Genomic DNA, 14034 nt, shown 5'->3' with positions numbered 1-14034 from the left:
CGCCGAAATCAGAACCGATTGTATTTCTAAAACACAACCTCAACGCACATAACAAATTTTGATGACAATAGAAAAAAGAGTACCTGACGCTGCAAAACAGGTCTGGTACCTCTAAATATGCATTTGCATCCGAAGTTTTTAGGTAAAATGATCTTTATTTCTTGTGTTTGTGTGGTTTACATTTATGAATTTTTTTTTTTCAAGTGACACAGATGCGTCTTTTCAACTTTAGTTCATTTGAGATTTTAATTATTATTTACAGTTACTAGTCCTATCAGGCCTATTTTAAAGTATGACCACCTTGGTGGGATTGGTTTGATTTGAATTGGAAAAAGGAGACTACTTATAACTACTATTTACAACTACAACTAACCTACAACTACTATATGCACCTAACCTACTATATACAAGTTGCTTATCAAAGCATGTTCTGATAAATTACATTTTTCTGCAAATTTAGTCTTAATTTCGTTAATTCTTGAATCTATTTTGGCAATTCCTGCCTCTTCGTGTAAATTTGTTATTCTAGTGTCGAAAGGACGATCAAGAACCATCCTCAGCACTCTATTTTGTGCGACCTGAATTTTGTTCCTGTGAGTCTGTGCACATGATTCCCACACCGGAGCTGCGTAGAGGATCGCAGGTGCTATGATTTGTTTGTAGACGGCCAGTTTGTTTACCCTTGAGAGGCGAGATCTGCGGCAAATCAGCGGATACAGACACCTAACCAAGGCAGAACACTTGACTACTGTTTTCTCTACATGCGAACGGAAGAGGAGCTTTTCATCAAACAACATCCCTAGATAGGTTACTTCGGCGGACCACTCAACCCTTGTGCCATCCATGATTACAGTACAAGATGGAGCCGGTTTCAGTTTGGGCGATTGCCGATGGAGGAACATGATCGCTTGTGTTTTGGAGGCATTGATTTTGATTTTCCACATGGTGGCATAATCAGCAAAGGCGTTAAGGCATCGTTGAAGTTTGTTCGTTATTTCGCGAGGCATCCTTCCTTTGACGGCTATTGCGGTATCATCTGCGAACAGGAAAAACACGCAACCGTCACCGAGGGGAGGAATGTCGGAAGTGTAAATGCTGTAAAGCAAGGGGCCCAGCAGACTGCCTTGCGGGACTCCTGCTGGGATGGAAAACGTGTCTGAAAGACAACCATTCAACGATACCTTAAACGACCTTTGCTGAAGGTAGTTTCGGGTGATTTTAACCAGATGTAATGGGAAGTTGAAGTTACAAAGCTTGTACACAAGTCCGTCATGCCAAACATTGTCAAACGCCTTTTCAACGTCTAACAAGGCCATGGCTGTGGACTTGGATACAGCTTTGTTACTTCGGATGTTATTCATCACCCGTACTAGCTGATGATTGGTAGAGTGCCCCTTTCTGAATCCAAACTGTTCCGGAAGGAGAATGTTGCTTTCCTCCACAAACTTGAGCAAACGATTGAGAATGAGTTTCTCGAACAATTTGCTCAGCGCTGAAAGGAGGCTGATTGGTCTGTAGCTTGAAGACAATGTTGGATCCTTACCGGGTTTGCGGATTGGTATGATTTTTGCTACTTTCCAGATGTTTGGAAAGTAGTGCAGTTCCAAACATCTGTTGAAGATAGCGGTTAGAAGAGACTGCACTTTCATGCTGAGTCTCTTCAAGATAAAGTTGAATATGCCGTCAAACCCGGGGGCCTTCATGTTCTTGGTGCATTTCAGCGCTGAGCAAATTTGTTGTACTGTAATCATATCCACCGGAGGCACGACACAAGGGGAGGCATCTAGGTTTTGAACGCATTGCGCAACCTGATCTTCGAGCGGACTTTGGATAGACGAGCCAAGCAAATGCGATGAAGCGACATGCTCACCGATCGCATTTGCTTTCTCCTGTGGGGTGATTAAAAGCCGATCGTCATCATTTTCGACTCTGAGAGGTGGAACGGGTTTGGGATGAGTTTTCAGCACCTTGGCTACCTTCCAGAATGGACGGGAGCGGTCATCCAGATTCTGGACAACACGCCCGAAACTTTCATTTCGGAGTGAGTCCATTCTGGAAGCAATCTGCCTGTTCAGATCGGCCATTTCACGTTTCCTCGCTAGATCTCCAGTCCTCTGAAACTGGCGTCTACGCACATTTCTCAAGCGAATCAGTAATTGGGTGTGGGAATCAATGGAAACAAACTTACCCCTCACAGGAACTTGTCGAACACACGTCTCGTCAGCCACGGATATGGCCTGGTGGAGCCCTTCCAGTGCCCGGTCGATGTCCTCTACGGTGTCAAGTGGCGGATTTTCATCGATGTTTCTGTCGACCACATGCCCAAACTGCACCCAGTTGACATGATGGTAGTCTTTGCGCAGGCTTTGAGCAGGTTCCACGTGGGTGCCGACTTCAGCCACCACCGGTTGATGGTCGGAACTGAGATCGTTGATCGCCATCGGTTTGGATAGTCCAATGTTCGATAGAAAAAAGTCCAACGTGGAAGGGTTTCCCGCCGGAGAGATGAATGTCGGTTCATCAGGGAATTTAACTGTATACAGCCCATGCTGCGAGTGGTCGAAGAGCAGACGTCCGTTCTGATTCCGCTGATAGTTCCGCCATGCTTCGTGGCGGGCATTTAAATCGCCCCCAATGACGAATCGTGAGCTCGTGCGAGTGATGGTGGTCAGATCATGCTTGAATTGGATGCCTAATCCATTACTGGCAGCACACTGACGAGGGCAGTATACGGCGACGAACCGGACGTTTCCGGTTGGTGATTCCACCTCGACACTAAGGGCCTCGATGATAGAAGTGCGAATATGCGGCAGCGTGCAGAACTTGATTCCTTTCTTGATGATGATCGCAACACCACCCCCCCTGGAGTCAATACGATCAAGCCGGATAATGTGGTGATCAGGCAACCAAAAGCTGTCACCGGATTTAAGATGGGTCTCTGTTAGGAGGCCCACGTCGATACTATGCTTGCGGAGGAAGTCAGCAAGCTCGAGTCTTTTTGCTCTTACAGAGCATGCGTTCCATGTGACGACAGTTATCGGTTTAGACACCATACTGAATAATAAACTTACCGAGCACTTGGATCTGTTCGGGCTTGCTGCGGCACTGGCGAAGAGCGCTGGTCATGTCGACGAAAATCTTCATCAGCTCATCCGCAGAGAAGAGATCGGGATTGGCGTTTTGTGCTGGTGGTTGTCTCCAGAATCCAGGGGGGGATGGAGAGCTTTGTCCAGCTGAGGCACCAGACGTTTCTTGGCGGGGGCCGGATTGCACCCGTGGATTTGCTTGACCGTGTTGCGTAGCAGGAAGAGGCGGGAAATCCTCCAGTCTGAATGCCGGCGTATTTTCCTTCTTTCGTCCTGGTTGATTTCTTGTGGACGCCTGCTTTCGGATCCGTTTGAAATCTTCGCGTTTGGGGCACTGTTTGTCGGACCCTTGATGAGCGCCATTACAGTTGGCGCATTTGGCCGCTTCCGACTCGTCGACAACACACTCGGAGGAGATATGGTTTTGGGCGCATTTTCCACAGCGCGGCTTGACGAAGCAGTTTCGGGTGCCGTGCCCGAAATTCAGGCAACGTTGACACTGGGTGACGTCGTGACGGCCGCCACGGTATGGCTCCCATCGGACAATGATGGAATTGATGGAGCGGATAGCCTTCAACGCATTGAGCGTCACCGTTCCCTTCTGGAAATGCACCAGGAAAAGACAATCTGGATACCTTTTGACGTTCTCGTCCCTCCTTGTCATCCGGAAGACGGCAGTTGGGGCCAGCTTGTAGCGGTTCTTGATTTCCGCTTCAATCAGCTTCGGGTCAAAATTCGGTAGACCCCTGATGACGACCTTGAATGGTTTCTCGCCGGGAATGTCGTGGGTGAAAAATTCCACCTTGGTAGTCCTCAGGTGGGCAACGACCAAGTCATACTCCGCTTTCGTGCGGAGCATAACCTTGGTGCCGACTCTGCCCAACTTGAATTCGGCTTTAACGCCCAGCGAGGCCAGATCTGCGATGAGATCGTTAAGATGGGCATTTTTTACTACCAACGGAGGTAGCTTTACTTTTGCCGTGCTTGTGTCGGCAACGTCACCGAAATCTCCGACATCACTACCGTTTGTCGCAGTAGCATCGCCGCGAGAAATCGTGCAATCGGACTGGCTCCGATTCTTCTTCCTCTTCTTGCTGCGCTTTCCTTTTGCAGCTGGCTGGGTATGCTCATCGATGGGAAGAACAGCAAACCTGTTCGATGTGGACACACCGGAGCTTCCTTCACCGGCGTCCTGGTCCTTCACCGGGCTTCGCGAGCGATGCTTCCCCATTTCGGGGCACACACACACGCGCGACAAATCACGTACGAAAGATGTTAAGCTGATAAGAACAGATACTACACTTTGATCTTAGCCTTTAGGCCGAGAAGCGATGATGAGTGCATCCGAAGTCCTTCCGTTTTGACATATTCTGCAAAAAAGATATTTTCTAAGCGCCGCCCCATTAATAGAAACAGTGGTAAATCCTATTAGGGGCGGAGCATAGAAAGCATTTTTTGTGCAGAATATGTAAAAAAGGAGAGACTTCGGAAGTTAATCTAAATGCATATATAGAGGTACTAGACATGTTTTGCATTGAACTGTCCTTTGTGGACAGTTGACGGAAAACAGATTATGCTCAGTTTCCAAAACATGTCACCCCAAACAGCAGCAGTGATATCTTTTGGCAAATAAATGCAGAAACTTGACTAAATGGTTAATTTGGGAAATTTCCTAAAAATCACGTTTCCGGATCAGTTCTAATTTCCCGGGAAACAAATTTGGAAGGATCCATAATAAATTTTGTAAGGAGAAAGTTTGGATTAACTTTCAGACGAATCTGAAGATTTTCTAAGGTAGGGGAAATGGCTCTAATGTTGGCCTATGGATCTAAGATTGGGTCCATTGCTAAAAATCAGCTATTTATCCATTTTATCTAGATGAACGCATCATTGGGGCGGTACTAATGAATATTTTTGATCGCTATTGAAAATTAAGTCGATTGCTGAATTTATGTATTGGTCCAAATTAGGGGCAATTAGGCCGACATTATATCCATTTCCCCTATCTTCTGGATCAAAAGAAACTCCCTAAGGTAGTCGTAGCTAAAACTTATCGATGAAATCGGAATGGAAACAAAAATGATATACTTAAGTTTTTTTTAAACTATTCCATACTTCATAAATCGTTTCACAGATCTTAAACAAAAATAAATTCTTATGAGTGACTGTCAACTTTATACTTTAACTAAAATATTTACCGATTCCCGGCAATTCCCAGGAAGAGCCAAAAACTGTTTCCTGTTTCCCGGTAAACCAAAAATGGCCGGGAAATAGAAACACTAGTCAAATTTGTCATGCATGTCGCATAGCATGAAAAATCAATATCAGGAATAGTGTCAAGGATCACATGCTCCGGATACTACCGGAAATGTGACCGTAATCTGGTATATTAAAAAATCACAACAAATCACATGAAAATTCAAATATATGATCGATCATCGGTGACCATTTTGAGCTCCGAAACTAGCATTCGCCACATCCTGGTGTATTCCTAGGCAATCGCATAAAAGTTCTGGCATAAAATCCATGGCTGTTGTATGTTGTAAATGTCTGGAAATACTTTGGATTCCCTTGTAGAGTAGTCTTAAAACATCATGTAACACTTCTTCTTCCTGACTTTGACGCTCTTATACCAGCTTACGCTTACTATCAACTTAATGTTCTTTGAAACACTTCCGCAGTTATTAATTGAGAGCTCTCTTTGCCAACCAATGCATGAATTTGTTTATTGTGTGGCAAGCACAATGATGCTCTATGTCCAGCGATGTCAAGAACACTTCCAACCCGAAAGATGTTCATGACCGGATCCAATCTAACCCACCGACTTCGGTAATAGCGAAGCCTCATTAAATCGTATTATTCTAAACACACCCATATGTCATCCAGGATTTTCACACTTCTCTTCTCTGAATGCAAAATTAAGCAATTTTGTCAAAACTTAAACTAAACTAGTAAGAAGGGTCACGTTCCACCAAATTCAGGTAGGTATGTATTTCAAATTCCATAAAACTCGTGGTAAATGTGTGAGTTTAAGAAATTGATATGCTTCTTGACTTTTGATGGCCACGAGCTGATTATATCCGCAATCTTCGATTTTAAAGTTCGAAGTTTAGTTCAGTAACCGGGTGTGAGGTTATTGACCCGATGAAAATGTAACATATTTCATCAAATTACAAAAGCCAAACAAAATTTACAAAGAAAATTAAATGATAAGAAAATCACGAAATTCCATCAGCGCCCCAAAACCCACATATCGCAGCCTAAAACCAACAACTCAATCACAATCAAATCCACTCAAATCAATTTACACGGCCAAACTCCTATCAATCCATTCAAATCGGAGGCCTTGATTCCAAACGCCATCGAGCGTTCCCCCATTCTTTTTTTTCATTCCACGAATGCACACATAAAGGTTGATTGCCAAATTTGCAGCACACCTTGGGGTAGCACGCGCGTATCGAATGGCCCTTCCATATGCTAAACCTATCGAACGAATATCAATATATAGTAGGTTAGGATGGTCTGCCCCTCGCACGCTCTCGCACAGGAACTAGGCAGAGGGTAAGAGGGGGGAAAAACTAACCGCATTAACGACAATATTTATTTAATTGGCCGCCTTTTGCTGACTGCTGACGACTGCTGACGACGACGACGTTGACGACAAACGAGCGAATGACTTGGGTGATGGCTTATGAAATTCGCTTCGCCGCTAAATGGTGAATGGCGTGCGGATGAGTGGCGTCACCCCGAATGGGGTTTCGATCACAACGTACGGTACGGTTTGTACCGAACTCCGGTGAACGGTATCACCGATGGAATCTTAGGGTCGGACCTAGGCGGGTGGGACGAGACTCAATTCGATTCGGTTGGTTGGCTTTCTGGTCATGGACATAAGGGAGGGTGTGAAAATGTGACTTAAAATGATGGATGGTTATTAATACCTATCAGTTAACAGATTTATCTAAGAGCAGGTTTCAAATTTTCGATCAGAAAAATCTTTCAGACTGCAATTCATACATTGGGAAACGCCTCTCCAACCTGTTCGTCCGGCAGAATTGGCTGAAAATCAAACCAGTTGTCGATTGCACACCGGCAGCCGGCAGCACCCCGATTGAGATGTAGGAAAAGAAACTCGTTTCTCAAGGCACTAGAACCCTTTTACTTTCGATATCGAACCAGACTTCCTCTGTCGGCTCGCACCGAGTCACGACGATGACTGAACCAGTAACTGTACGGCTGTAATTTTTTGTTGGCATGAAAATTCAGCAGATCATTGACCATCGATTTCCACATGGCAACTATCCCCACGCCAGAATCGCTGAAACTTGTAAGAACTGGTCCATATTCGATTACCTTACGGTACTTGTCGAATGCAAAAAAAAGCACGCGACTCGATCGTGTTCGGATAGTAAGCGGATAGCAGCACAAAAAATAAGTTGTTTTGAGCGTTTCAACTTTACATACATGCTGAGCTCTAGATCTCCCAAGAGTTTCCATTTGAAACTACATACCTGCTTGCAGTGCGATCTGAAACTGGATTACCTTGGGAGGAGTTTTGCATGGTGGATAAAAGCGTCGCACTACTGGTAGGATTGACATTTGTGAAGCAATCAATGTGTGCAAGCGAGATTGTGAGCCCGTTGGAAGGTGCCATGATGAAATGTGACTTTCAGGTTCCTATAGCGGTGTGGTCAATGGTTTTGGTGCTGCCTTCAAGGTCCATCATTATCGAATTGTGACCATCGAGACGACGTTGGACTACAAAGAAAGTTTAAGGTCTTTACCATCTTGGATCGATTGATTGATGTTGATTTAAAAAAAAAAAAACTACGACGAAGCAATTTCATCGATCGATGATTGATGTCTGAATGGGTACTGTCGATTACCTTACTGGTGGAATCAGGTGTCGGTTAGTTCTTTAGTACTGCTTTTGGGTGATTCGAGGTCTAGTTTAAAATAAACACTCGAGTACAGCAGTAATCCGGACAGGTCCAGTAGTTCTAATATATAGTGAGCCCATCAGTGTGTACTAATGGAGTCCAACTGGTTGAATAAATTGTCTCCAGAAACAAGTTGTCATGTAGATGCCATCTTTGGTAAAAATGCTTGAAGGTGGCCATTTTAGTTCAAAATTATGTCACTTAACTTGTACACATACACACTTTAGCTTAGGGATAAAGTAGAGTTTCCATTTCTCGGCAATTTTAGGCTACCCGGGAATCGGGAAACAGTTTATGGCAGATTGATTCATCAGAATGTTCATTTTTTGACTTGTGTCGAACGATCTTGAAAGAATTCTAATTTATTCTGAAATTGTCTTTGAACTACCCAGGAAGTTTCTTCCGGCATCACCCGGCAATTAATCTATTTTCTCCGGAAACACCTTGCAACTTGCTTCGAAAGTTTTGTTTTGATTTCCCACTTATAAGTCTTCTAGAAATTTTCTTCCATGATCTCTCGGTAGTTTCCTTTAACTTTCCCCGGATTTTTCTGACAACTTTCCCTGGAAGATTCATGATTTCTCCCCAAAGCATCACTCGGAAGTATTTGTCTTCTGTCTTCTTTTTGGAATATTCTGCTGGCTTCACATATAAGTTTCATCTGACTATCTAAAAAACGATTCTGACAGATGTAGGAAAATCAAAAAAGTTTTCTTTCATCTGGCCCAAGAAATTTATTCCATCTTCCGTCTATGCCATGAATCTTTTCTAACTTTCCAGGAAGTTTATTTGGAGTTCGTTCAGATTTCTTTTCAACTTCTTCTGTAAGTTTCTCCAGACTTCCCCTGACCATTTTTTTTTCAAATAATACTGGAAGTTTCTCGAAGTTCTTCCCTAGTATATGTAACCGACTTCTCTCGGAAGTATCTGTTCGCTTTCCTTGAATGATGTCTTCCAAATACTTACAGTACCTAGTCTATCTGGCTTCCCCTCGCAGTGTGTTTCGACTATTCTCGAAAATTTCTCCCGATTTCCCTCGGAAGATTTTTCTGGACAGTTTCATTAGCTCCCTCCAACTTGCCAAAAAAAACTACAAGGGACAGCCCTATGAGGTTGTACGCAATGGTGACGTAGGACTACGTGGTCTTATATAATAAATCTTATTTGTTAACTGCAGCAGGAGCTTGTGTTTTGTGTAGCAATAGGAATTTGAGCGGGGTTCTCTCTGTTTATAATCTTTAGTATGACGCGCTTGACATAGATGGCCCACTGCGACTCACGAAGAGCTACTGATTCCGATCAATAGCGGTGCGGCTTCTTCCTCCTTCTGTGGTTGTTCAAGTGGGCTGCAGCTCGCTTCTTGCAGGCAGCCTTTCGTTGTGTACTTGTGACCTTTTGTTAATTTTTAGGAAATTTTTAAAGTGATCTTTTTCACAGCACTGCAACGTTTGTTTTTTTATGAAAAATCATGAAAAATCTACATTTACGCTGTCCTAGATTCGTAAAAGTTTGTAACGGGAAATGATAGACATTACAACCCTTGAGAAAGACCACAACCAAACGGTCGAAGCGTCGGGAACGTAAAAAAATAATCGTTTCTACTAAAAGACTGAGAAAGCCACCCCATAAAGTGATATCATAGCAACAGTTGCACATTCGTGCAATTTTCAATAGTGATATTTTGAAAAATGATTAACGTATTCGTAGAAAAACTTCCTATCGATTGGCGTATTAAGAATAAAAATCCATCATCTCTGGATCAAAATCAGACTACTATCATGGCGCGACCGACTTTGGTTTATGAAATCGCACCCCCAATGTTGCCTTAAAGTACATGGTATGTTAGATTTCAGCATATTAAGATAGAGCTCTAATAAGGCGGAACAGCTTTTGTAAACAATGACTTCTCTCGATGATTTTAGGAATTTAAGGCACGCCCTCGCAAACCAACATTACCGTCGGGTAGAGATGCACATCGTACCCTACCTGACGGTGATGTTGATTTGCGTGGACGAGCCTTGACTTTCAAGACATCATCGAAAGAAGTCATTGTTTACCAAAGCTGTTACGCCCTAATTCCAGCTCTAGCGTGATATGGGAATTGACATCCGATTGATAACCTTGACAAATGTCGAAAAAAATACTCTTTTACAAATTTATGGTGGTCCTGAAAAGGACCGTTTTGTCATGATGGTTGAGTAATGCTGAGCTATTAGGGTGTTAAACACAGATGAGGCTGGTGAGCTGTATGTTGTTTGGAATGAGGGTGAAGCGTTCATGAGGGCTGCAGCTCGCTGCTTGCGGGGAGCCTTTCGTTGCGTACTGGAGAACACCACCACGCACCACGCACCACGCGGTGATCGAATAAACACCGTTTGGTGAGAACAGATGGAATGTGTTAGGGAAATGGCTTTTCGTAGGTAATCAGTGATAATTTTTACTATCATAGCAACAGTTGCACATTCGTGCAATTTTCAATAATGACATTTAAACATAATAAAATCTAAAATTTAACAGATGCGTAGAAATATATCCAATCGACTGGTGATAAAATTATTGAAATTGGTCCAGGGGCAGCTGAGTTATTAACGTTCAAAATCTTTCATAATGTTGTTACATGTTCCATTGTCGGTTTTCACAAAGTGTGCACCCATATTATCTTCTGTCTTCCGTTAAAAGATTGTAAGATTTTTTTCTGAATGCATTCTTCATCTTTTCTGGAACTTTATTCCAATTTCCCGCGGAAGTTCATTCCGACTGTATCGAACTTTTGTACAGTAAGTTTTTATCGATTTTTTGCAGAAGTGAATTGATTTAATGAATTAATTTTCATCCACTGTCATAATTTTGCTCACCTGGCTATAATTTTCACATTTTATCACATAAAGTTAATAAAATTTAGAAGTATTGTGATAGTTACATGAACATTTTTACACTTCTTAACGTGTTCCATTTTTGTTTCCAGGCAAACAATTCATTCAGTGGTAGTAAATTGAAAATATTCTCACGCATTTTCACACTCGGTCCAAAATTCAATGATTAAATTGATTAATTTAATCATATTGTCCGGCAATTTTCCACAGAGATGGCGCTACTCCGCTGGTAGCAAGTGATAAAAATCCCCTTATAGAAATTGAGAGAAGTGGGAATAATTCGCTTTCGGTGCATATTAAGGTCAAAATAAGTGAACGACAACCTAAAGAAATCAGTCAGGTACTTTGCCGTTCAGGTTTTTCCCAGAAATTATGGTTAAACAAGCTACAATTAAATAAAAATTGTTTTTCCCCATACAGTTTTACCTGCATTACTACCAGTTCTTAGAGAGCCAAAAAAAAAAAATCAAATTTGAAAGAGGAAATTTGCTCTCACTAGTTCAATTTCTTTCTGCCCCACCCCATTCATAGACATTGGTAGGAAATCCTATGAGGGGTGAGCTATTTTGTGTGCAGAATGTGCAAAAAAGGAGGGTCTTCGGATGTTAATCTGAATGCATATAAAGAGGTACCAGACGTGTTTTGCACTGCACTGTCCTCTGTGATCAAATAACACAAAACAGATTATGTTTAGTATCCGATAGATGTCACCGCCAACAACAGCAGTGACATCTGATGGAAAATAAATGCAGAAGCTTGACAAAATGATTAATTTTAATTTTTGATTTTAAGCATTTTGTCAAGCTTCTGCATTCATTTTCCATCAGATGTCACTGCTGTTGTTTACGGTGACATCTATCGGAAACAACACATAATTTGATTTCCCTTAATTGTTCACAGAGGACAGTGCAGTGCTAAACATGTCTGGTACCTCTATATATGCATTTCAATTAACATCCGAGGTCCCTCCCTTTTTACACATCCTGCACACAAAACAACTCACCTCTCACAGAATTTCCCGCTGATTTTTATGTATGGGGCGGAGCAGAAAGTATCTTTTGTGCAGAATATGTAAAAAAGGAGGGATTTCGGATGTTAATCAAAATGCATATAAAGAGGTACCAGACATGTTTTTCAGTGTCAGGTACTCTATTGTGTAGTCTGTGAGAGGGAAATTACAATAGAGTGTCACCAAATATATGGCATGTTCAGAGGTTGAGCTTGAGAGAATTTTCTCTCTCAAATTTGGCTCTCTGGGGACTGGTAGTAAAGCAGGTAAAACTGTTTGGGGAAAAATCAATTTTATTTAATTTTAGCTTCTTATTCTTCTTCGCATTTCAAGCTTATTGCATATCGCATATTAGCGTTTTGCGTGATCTCAACTTGCCACAGTTATTAATTGAGAGCTTTCGATGCCTGTACCATTTTTGCATTGGTATAATTGTGCGGCAAGTACAATCATACTTCTTTGCCCAGGGAAGTCGAGAAATTTTCCAACCTCCAGCATGGTCTTGCTTTGTAGCTGCGCCTTTACCGACTGAGCTAAGGGAGGCCCCAGCTTGACAGCAGTTTAGCTTGTTTATCAATAATTTCAGGGAAAAAATTGAGCGACAGAGTCCCTGTCTAATTTCTTTAGGTTCTCGTTCACTTTTTGGATCTGAATATGCACCGAAAGTGAATTATTTCCACTTCTCTCAATTTTTATAAGGGGATTTTTATCACTTCTTACCAGCCGAACAGTGCCATCTCTGTGGAATACTGCCGGAGGAATTGAAATCAACTTTCAACAGTTATTCTTTTTTAAATATATATACATTATGAACATGAGAATGGAGTTATGTAGTCTATCAAATCCGATTGAAACCGTTTCTTAGCTCGAAGAAGCGATACAATGTGTTAAATTAGTGATCTGAAGCATGGCGAAAATAATTATGACAGCTCTTTGTGTCAATCACAGGTAATATTTAAAGAATCATTCACTCACTCAAAAATTCAAGAACATTTAAAGGTCCAAAATATGTTCCATACCTGGTCCAACATATGTATTCGCAAGCGGATTGAAGTAGGAAGGTTGGGCCAAAATATGTTTTGTTGGAGGTACAAAATAAAATATGTAGGTCCAAAATAAAATTAAAAGCATCTTCAGTATTTGCGATATTTCCTGCTTATTTATTTATCAAATTGCGTTGAACAACGACCTGATGACCTGATGAATTGACCATTTATTGCAGCAAAATCATACTTTTTTCGAGAAATTGTATAATGACTTCCTAAAGCGGTCCAAAATTCCTCCGTTACCCTTAAGACTGTGTTTACATTTCCCGGTGATTTTTGGCTAATCGGGCAACGGGACACAGATGATGGCTCTTCCCGGGATTCTATAAATATTTCATCCAAAGATCAGAAGAATAACAAGTTGAGTCAATGGAATAGAGGAGCATAGTAGGGAATAGTTTAAACCAGTGCTGCACAATCTCGACAATACACGGTGATACTCAAAATTCTGCTTTGGTCACTCGTTTAAGCTAACAGTCATCGTCAAGGCAAACCATGTCAATTGTCAGTGGCATTTTTGTCAGTGACGAACATGTGCTGATTTGTTTATTAGCTAAATTTAAAATGAAATTAAATGGCTTGAGGAAAACAATTACATGGAGCCATTAAAGTGAACAAGCATCTACGTCCTGAACAGCTTGGATAACAATAATGTGACTCAGAATGCAAGAAATTACCCTTTCTGTTACCAGGTGAATCTTTGTCATTGACGAAAAAATGAATGAGATTTTGACAAAGATTTTTTTGAGGATCATGTCTATCATTGACTATGTGAAAAACAATTTTGTCAATATCGCGCAAAAGTCTGTCAATGACAATGACAAATCTCAGCACTTAATTTTAAGATTTTTACTACCATCCAGCTAAAATTTGAAGATGAGTGGTGGCGTTAAAATTGAGGATACCATCAAACTTAGCTTTGGAAATGGAAGTGCAAAACCTACCATGGGTGAAATTCCCAAGTAACATTTAACGTTTTATGAAATACTACAAGGTTACTATAAAACAACATTAATAAAACCCTGGTTAAGACGGTTTTGCCTTTATAACATCCACCAAAACCTCATTAAGACTAGAACC

General features: G+C 41.7%; 1 protein-coding gene and 1 pseudogene across 1 annotated transcript in view; both read right to left on the bottom strand.

The window, feature by feature from the left end:
* The window catches only part of Cht7 (chitinase 7), a 148905-nt gene that overhangs the window by 59238 nt on the left and 75633 nt on the right, over positions 1 to 14034 (bottom strand). The window lies entirely within an intron of this gene.
* LOC135700335 (U2 spliceosomal RNA) lies at positions 4305 to 4419 on the bottom strand (annotated as a pseudogene).

Source organism: Ochlerotatus camptorhynchus, unplaced genomic scaffold (genome assembly GCF_037179485.1).
Source record: "Ochlerotatus camptorhynchus isolate MF236.1 unplaced genomic scaffold, CSIRO-AGI_Acam_v1.1 ptg000132l, whole genome shotgun sequence".
Lineage (NCBI taxonomy): Eukaryota > Metazoa > Arthropoda > Insecta > Diptera > Culicidae > Ochlerotatus > Ochlerotatus camptorhynchus.
This window is presented reverse-complemented; position numbering and strand designations above follow the sequence as displayed.